The following is an 8,174-nucleotide window of genomic DNA, read 5'->3' on the forward strand; positions in this document are numbered from 1 at the left end:
AAGATGTATAAAGTCTTGCCACCCCCCATCCCCCTCCTCCACATACATCTGAGAGGGTGACGCCGTTACTGAGGACTCACTTGGTAGTCGGTTCTCGGCTGAGGACCACATCTCCTGTCCCTGCTTGAAAAATCCCGGCCGCGTCTGACCAGAAGGCACGGGCGCCATTATCGTCTCCATTACCGGCAAATCATCTGCCGAGATGTCTACTGAGAGTTACCCTGAAGCCTGGATGACAGCGGTGAGCAGAGATCTGGCAGCAGACACAGCCCACTGGTGTTTACCTTAACGTCCAATCTGCAAAGGTTTGTACGTGATTTGCAAATCTTGGGTCCCACACAAAATTCTGATTGACTTTGCCTCTTCCTACCATTGAGGTGCATGCATTTGTGCATAGAGTGTTATACATCACTGTCACTTAGTGTTTAATAAGCTACAATACATCTTGTGCCTAGTGAAATTATATAGATTACTACATTGATGCTCCTGAGGTCATATTTGTGTGAGTAAGCAATCTGCATCTAATACCATGCATCCCATCATCTTGAACACCCTGGGGCGTTCTTGAGCTCTCTCAACCCACGCCGCGTTGGGCGCAATGCTGATAATGCCCTTGAAACAGAAAGCTAACGTTTTGTCTAGTGGCTAAATGGATGGCTGAAATGTCGGGATGTAAGGGAATCTATGGCGCAATAGCCTTAAAATAACCTCTTTATAGCTGCGAGAGAGAGAAATCTAACCAACGTTTAACTAGTCACCCTACTAGCTGGAGATTGGAGTAGCTAACCGCCGACAAGGCTCTACTAATTCAATGCCGTACAAGAATAAAAAAATTACCACTCCGAGTACGGCCTCTATCTTCACTCAAGCTAAAAAAAGAAACACTTCTCACTCGATAACGTCTTCTCCAGCGCGTCAATCTGGCTCGGAAAATGATGATGCTAGTTCTACCATCGAAACATTTATATCCGCAGAATTGAGAGACATTATTAAGTCTACCATTCAGTCAGAGGTGTGCACCATTATCCAGGAGGAAAAAAAAAAGTGGTGACTGAGCTTGGCACGAGAACGGCGGAGTTGGAGCAAAAAGTAGACAAGGTTACTTTCAGGAGTTTGTGTCAACAGAGCTATCAGAAGTCCGCACAGACATGGATTTGTTCAAAGAACACCTTGAGGACATGGAGAACAGAAATAGGTGTAATAACCTCCAGAAACTTTTCCAGAAACAATAGATAACGAACTGTTAGCTAGCTATCTGAAAAAGCTATTTCGACACTATCTTCCTGACGCCTCAGCGCTAGAAGTTCAAGCTGACCAAGTTCATAGAGCACTACGTCCTAAACATGCGTTGAATCAACCACTCAGAGACGTCATCGTGAGATTTCACTACTATAAAACTAAAGAGCAATTTGCCATGGCTACCCGAGACGCTACATCTGGTATCGATGGGGATTTCCGTTTCACCTTTCGGTGAAGCACGAGGGTCAAACTCACAAAACTAAGACACTTGAGCAAAGATCTGCCCTCCTGCCAATGCTAGGAATAGCTGCTTCCATGATTCCGACAATAAATGCAACAGAGTCTTCAAGGCCAGCGCCTCCGATGTCCTCGTGGACACAAGCTTAAAGAAAGTCAACCCAAAGGCTATGCAAGTACTGACTACTGCTTACAGGTACATGCAAATTATTTGAGATTGACTGGAAGAGTTGATCAGAACTTTACCTGCGATGCAGCGGGAGGAGTCTTCAGACCTGACCAATCGTTGATAATTGTACTCTACTTTGATATCGAGGACTTCTCAGGAGACAAGTACACCTCATTTATTCGTATGATACAATATTATCGTTACTAGTTAATTGTTTTAAATCCTAAAGTGATTGCTTTACTGATTAACTGATTGACCCAGCCAATAGCACTGTGTACTGAGTTTATAGAAGAGCTCGGCCTTGTGATTTGGGGAGCGACCAACCTTTAATAGCTTCTAGTAATTTTTGGGGACTGCTCCCTGGATTGCAATGCGGATCTCTGGACTATTGATAGAATTTTGGCCTTGCCATGTCTGAGTCAAATGTGCCTTAATTGACAATGTTATATATACTACGTTATAATTTCCAGTTCGGATTGCCTGTTAGTTTTAATTAATTGTTTGAGTTAACGTTGTGTTAAAGTATCCCATTGTTTCTCTCAAATGTTTCTCTCTCTCATTTGAATATTACTCATTATGCTCATATATACACTTATCTATCTGTAAGGTTTAAGATTCCCACCCGACAAATGTTCCTTCTTGCTACTCAACCACCCCCCACACTCGCCAAGTACAAAGGATGTACTGGTTGCGATTCTCGGAAGACATACCTCTCCAGTCAAGTTGTCTTCTTCCCTTTGGCTACACCCGTAAATCCCAAATAACCTTATCTTTTTCCCTCTTAACTTTTCCATCTTGGCCTGACGTCTTGCTTTTCCAACTACTCTACAGCCACCAATCCTGGTCTGAATATCACTGGTATCAGCCATGATGTTTTCATTTTTGACCATTAATGTTAATGGTCTCAACACACCACAGAAGCGTACAATATTGATTCAGTATTTGAAACGGCATTCTCCACAGGTGGTAATGCTCCAAGAAACCCACTTTAAACACGCTCATCCAAGTTTGCACTTTAAGCAATACCCCCAAGTAATCTACTCGACATCCTCTCAAAAGGTTAAAGGGACTGCTATCCTTCTTCATCATACCCTTCCGCTGACAGTTGAGACAACTTATATAGACCATCAAGGGCATTTTATCATTCTAACGGGCTCTATCTTACACTAGCCTATTACCCTAGCTACAGTATATGCACCTAATGCTGCCCAAAATATCTTTTTCTCTCACTTTTTTGCCAGACTCTCACAGTCTAGGGTGGATAGGGTTATAATAGGAGGCGACTTTAACACTGTATTAAATCCTCAATTGAACCGCTCACAACCAGTGCTACGTAGCAGCAACCAGGCTCATGAGGGCTCTAAACTACAATCCCTGCTTACTAATGCTAACTATGACACATGGAGAGTGTTATACTCTAATGATAGGACCTACACATAGTGCTCGATGCCGCATGGCACTTACTCCAGACAAGATATGCTCTTTATGCTCAGATATGATCTGCTCTTTGTAGATGCTCAGACGACTCAGAACCTGAAATCAGCTAACATTGCACCAGTTTCTTGGTCTGACCATTCAGCTTTGGCATTGCAGGGTGACATTTTGCCATCTACCAAGCCTCGATATAAATGAAGATTAAATGACCATCTGTTCTTAAAAAAAGAAAATATCAGTACAATACTTGATTTTCAGACGGACAATGGCCCCGATGACACCACTACACAGAGAAACAGTTACTAATTTAGAATCCCAAAAACAAGTCCTCACCACTCGCCATCAAAAATATCCTAAACGGACAACCTATCTCAAACTGTTAGCCCTGAAGGGACAGCTTGGCAAGCTACTTGCGGCAAAAGCAGCTAGGACTCTTCAGTGGCTTCAGCAACGATACTATGAAAAAGGGGACAACGCTGACAGACTGCTTGCGCACAGGCTACAAGAAAAACAAACTCCAAATTGAATTGTGGCCATCAAAGATCAGACACAACAATTACTATACGACGGCTATTGCGGCTAATTTCCGTACTTGCTACAGTATGTTATACAATCACTCTCCACCTGTAGACCCCCCAGAAGTATATCGAAGCTAGATACACAAATACCTCCAAATGTGTTTGCTTCCTCGCCTCACGGAAGCACAATTATCAATTCTAAATGCTGAGGTTACATTAAAAGAGATCAAAGCGACCATTAAGACTCTCAGGAACTCAGCAGCAACGGGTCCGGATGTCCTTACAACATTATATTATAAAAAATTTGCCTCCGATCTAGCTCCTCTGCTCCTTTCTCTCTTCCAAGCAATCTTAAGCGGGAAAAAATTTGAGAGGGACACCACCAGTGCAGATGTCATTGTTATTGCCAAAGAGGGGCGTGATCCTAATCACTGTGAAACCTACCGGCCTATTTCCCTACTGAATGTAGATCTTAAGCTATTTGCTAAATTACTGGCAAACAGATTGGCCCAAGTGATACCCGCTTTTGTCCACCCTGATCAGGTGGGCTTCATCCCCGCTCGACAAGGAGCAGATAACACAAGACGGGCAATAGATTTAGTAGAAGCAGCCAATCAGGATCGGACCCCTCTATGGTGGTGTCTCTCGACACAGAGAAAGCTTTTGATAGGGTCTCCTGGCCTTTTATGAGAGCTACTCTCAAAGCAATCGGGTTTGAGGGTCAATTTATGTGTGGAATGGCTTTCTTGTATTATAATCCATCAGGTATTGTTTGGGCTAATGGCACTGCGTCACGCCCATTTCAAATTGCGAACGGCACATGCCAGGGTTGCCCACTTTCCCCACTGCTGTTTGCTCTAACGATGAAGCCATTGGCTGCTCGAGTTTGCAATAATCTGGTGATCACAGGAATACGGGCTGGTAAGACTGATTATAAGATCTCTATGTACGCAGATGACATTCTACTTACAATTACTAACCCCCCCACTTCTCTCCCCGCTTTGCAGAGTGAACTTTGAGAATATGGTGCAGTATCTAACATTACAATTAACATAGACAAGTCCGAAATCCTCCCTCTTAACTTACCGTCTCACCTATTAGACTCCTTGAAGCACCAATTGAACGATAAACTTAAGTACCTGTAAATATATCTGACAGCTCAATATAGTCAACCATATGCCGCAAACTATCCCCGATTACTGAATTCACTGAAACGAGATCTCGAGAAATGGGATAGATTATACATTTCTTTGCTGGGCTGCATAACAGCGGTAAAAATTAACTTAGTGCCACGGATTCTCTACTTATTCCAGACGCTTCCAATTCGGGTTCCATCAATGGCGCTTAGGGCTCTTCATAGGCGAGTTGGCCGATTTGCCTGAGCAGGCAAACGACCCCGAGTACAAGTCCGTTCTCTTTACCATCAAACATCAGAGGGAGGATTGGAGCTTCCAAATATCTCTAAATATTACTTGGCAACACATTTGACCCAGCTAGTCCTGTTTCACTCCCCACATGATACAAGGCTATGGGTCGATATAGAAGATAATCTCACACAATTGCTCTCATCCTACACCCTCCTCTGGATTTCAATCAAACACTGTCCACCACTCTCCCTCTTGCCGCCCACTACTCGCTTCTCATTACAGGTATGGGACTACAGCACCCGAACATTCCAATTAATAGCAAATCCCGAAATTATGTTCCCTTTGTAGAATAACCCAGGATTTCCCTCTGGGCAGCACCACTCACTGTTTCAGCATTGGTCCTGTCATGGGCTAAGATTCCTGACCGATCTAGCTCATATGCATATCTTCCTCGAATTTACAGACCCACAAACGTGATGTGAAATTCCTCACAGTCTCTTCTATCAGTATCTGCAACTAAGACATCTGTATCATTCAATCCCCGCCCTTCAAACCTTTTACCAGGTCACGCCATTAGAATCTTTTTGTATAAGTAAACCCCTCCTACAGGTTTAAACTCTACATTTTACAGCTTGCTGGTGGCATGTCGTCAACTTGTTAAAGATCTCTATGAACTAAAATGGGAGGAAGACCTTGGTGAGGTGCTAGGTACAGAGGAATAGTCTGGGATCAGAATGTAAATCGCTAAGAGCTCTATTTGTGTACGGACCAAAGAAAATGCATATAAGCTATTGTATAGATGGTATTTGGTCCCTACCCATTTAAAAGATATTTATCCTGACTCATCGAGTCTGTGTTGGCGATCCTGTGGTCAAGAGGATTCGTTTTGTCATATTTGGTGATCATGCCCCAAGATGGTTAGATTCTGGCAAAAGGTACACGACCTAGATCATAGAGTCACCTACTTACAAATCCCCTCCTGTCCTTCCTATTCTCTACTGCACAGACCTATACCTGATGTCGACAAACATACAACAGCAATGGTAAGTCATGTTCTTAATGCTGCCAAATGTGCGGTAGCAGCAAACTGAAAGCAACCTGAACCCCCTACGTTGCCTGAAGTGATTAGTAGAATATGGCAGACTTACCGATGCTAATATATCACAAGCATAATTAATGATCGGCCCAATAAATTTAGTAGTATTTGGCAACCTTGGCTTGTCACTTGTAGAGTAAACTAATCGTGAGCCTTTTAAAATAGATGCTCATGTGTTAGATCTAGTGGAGAAATGCATATGAGTTAACTAACAATCATCAGGACGTTGGGCCGAACTCCCCCTCATATTTCCCCTTGCACCTTACTAACCGATTCTTCTTCTTCTTCTTTTTCTTTATCTTTTTTCTTCTCTGCCATCATCGGCCCTTTCCCATCCTGTCTCCTCTTCTTCTTAAATTTCCTTCCCTTACCCCCCAGTCCCCTCTAGCACTTTTCCATTTCTCCACCCTTAATTTTGCAGTTTTTACGAAATAACAAGGTTCTGAATAATTGCTTACACCAAACGTTTGATTTGTAATCTAACCAATATGCTGTTAAAACTTGAAAAATCTTCAAATAAAATATATAAAAAAAGAAAAAAAGTCTTGCCACCTGAGAGAAAGGATCCAGGAAAACAATGTTGCAATTAAATACAATCACTTTCCTCAATGTCTAAAATCAATTAACCATATCTCTTAAATAGTGGTCCATGATGCAAAAATAACCTTTTTTTTGGCCTCAGTCACCGTGCGTCTTATAGGTAGGAGTCAGCACATACCTGCTTCGTAATTACATCCCAAATTCTATATTTGGATGGTGCAGATAGCTAACGACTGTTGGAATGGAGGTCCTCCACCACCAGCTGTACAAGTATTTCTACCTCTTGCTGTGTAAAATTGGGCTGCCTACGCTTAGTTCCTGCAGCGGATAAGCCAGAGCCTGACTGAGTCCTGCCTGTTCGGGCTCAGTCATCTATAAATATAAAGCATAAAGCATTCATTAGTCACTCTCCGTACAACCCATCCTAAGTGTCAAACATAGGACCTGGCACTTACCTATAACTCAATAGATTTACTTCACAGTAGCTACAACTATATTTGAATTCACAAAATGTCAGGTCGGATGATCCAATAGTGTAGTGTTTATTAATGGATGCAGGTGCGTTCTCCTGCGCAAGCCGAGATAGGACTGGATAAGCTTTGTCACACCCCTTATTGCCTGAATACGTCAGAGTAGTTCATTTAATTGACAGTTAGAAAACTTACAAATGAGATTGAAGTGTTCTGCCAGTGTCATGCAGACGCACCTACATGCAGTAAGAACCAATAGGTGTGCAGGATGTTGATAAGTCTCATTCACTTGCAATAATGCCAAACTGCGGGTCCTGACAGCAACACTTGAAAGCTGCTTTTGGCCTGCAGCTTGGTTCAGCTCCTTGAAGCTCCTTGTAGAACTGAGGACTGAGATTGCCAGGCGTAAGTTATTGACAAATGATCTATCAATTAAATCTTTCCCATTAAATAACAACATGGCTTCTAAGCAAATTCATTTGTCCATGTCCAACACCTGCTAAGTAATAGTAATGTATGAGATTAACTATATGATATCTGCCAGGTCAAGTCCATATGAAAATGGTGTAGAGGTGTGTCTATTTGGGCAATGATGGTCCATGTGTGGTTTAGGATATTTCATATTGGAATCTAACATTATCTAGATGTATCCATGTATGTTTGAGACAGAAATAACATTTCCAAATAAATTAATGGGTCATATTTATTCCAATAGAACGTCGATGCATAAACCACCATGAGGAGTTCCAGAAGAAGGCGGCCCAAGAGGAGGTGGCCCAGGACGTGGAGTAACAGAAGGGCCCAAATTTAGCAAACTTGCTGCTACTAGTTAGCAGCCACCAAGACCAACAGGCAGAGAAGCCACAAGTGAAGAATGTAAGCCTATATATATATATATATATATATATATATATATATAAATATATCAAGTAGAAGACCCAGATGTAGCTCCCTGGGTTAAAGCTCTGGCCCGTGTACAACAACAGACCTTAACCCCTTACAATACTTCTGGAATATAATGTTACCAGTCTGTGAAGTTTCTATCTAAATACATCCAGTGAAAAAACAGCGTACACCAACGGGAGATCCGACCGGGATCCTAAA

Source organism: Mixophyes fleayi, chromosome 4 (genome assembly GCF_038048845.1).
Source record: "Mixophyes fleayi isolate aMixFle1 chromosome 4, aMixFle1.hap1, whole genome shotgun sequence".
Lineage (NCBI taxonomy): Eukaryota > Metazoa > Chordata > Amphibia > Anura > Limnodynastidae > Mixophyes > Mixophyes fleayi.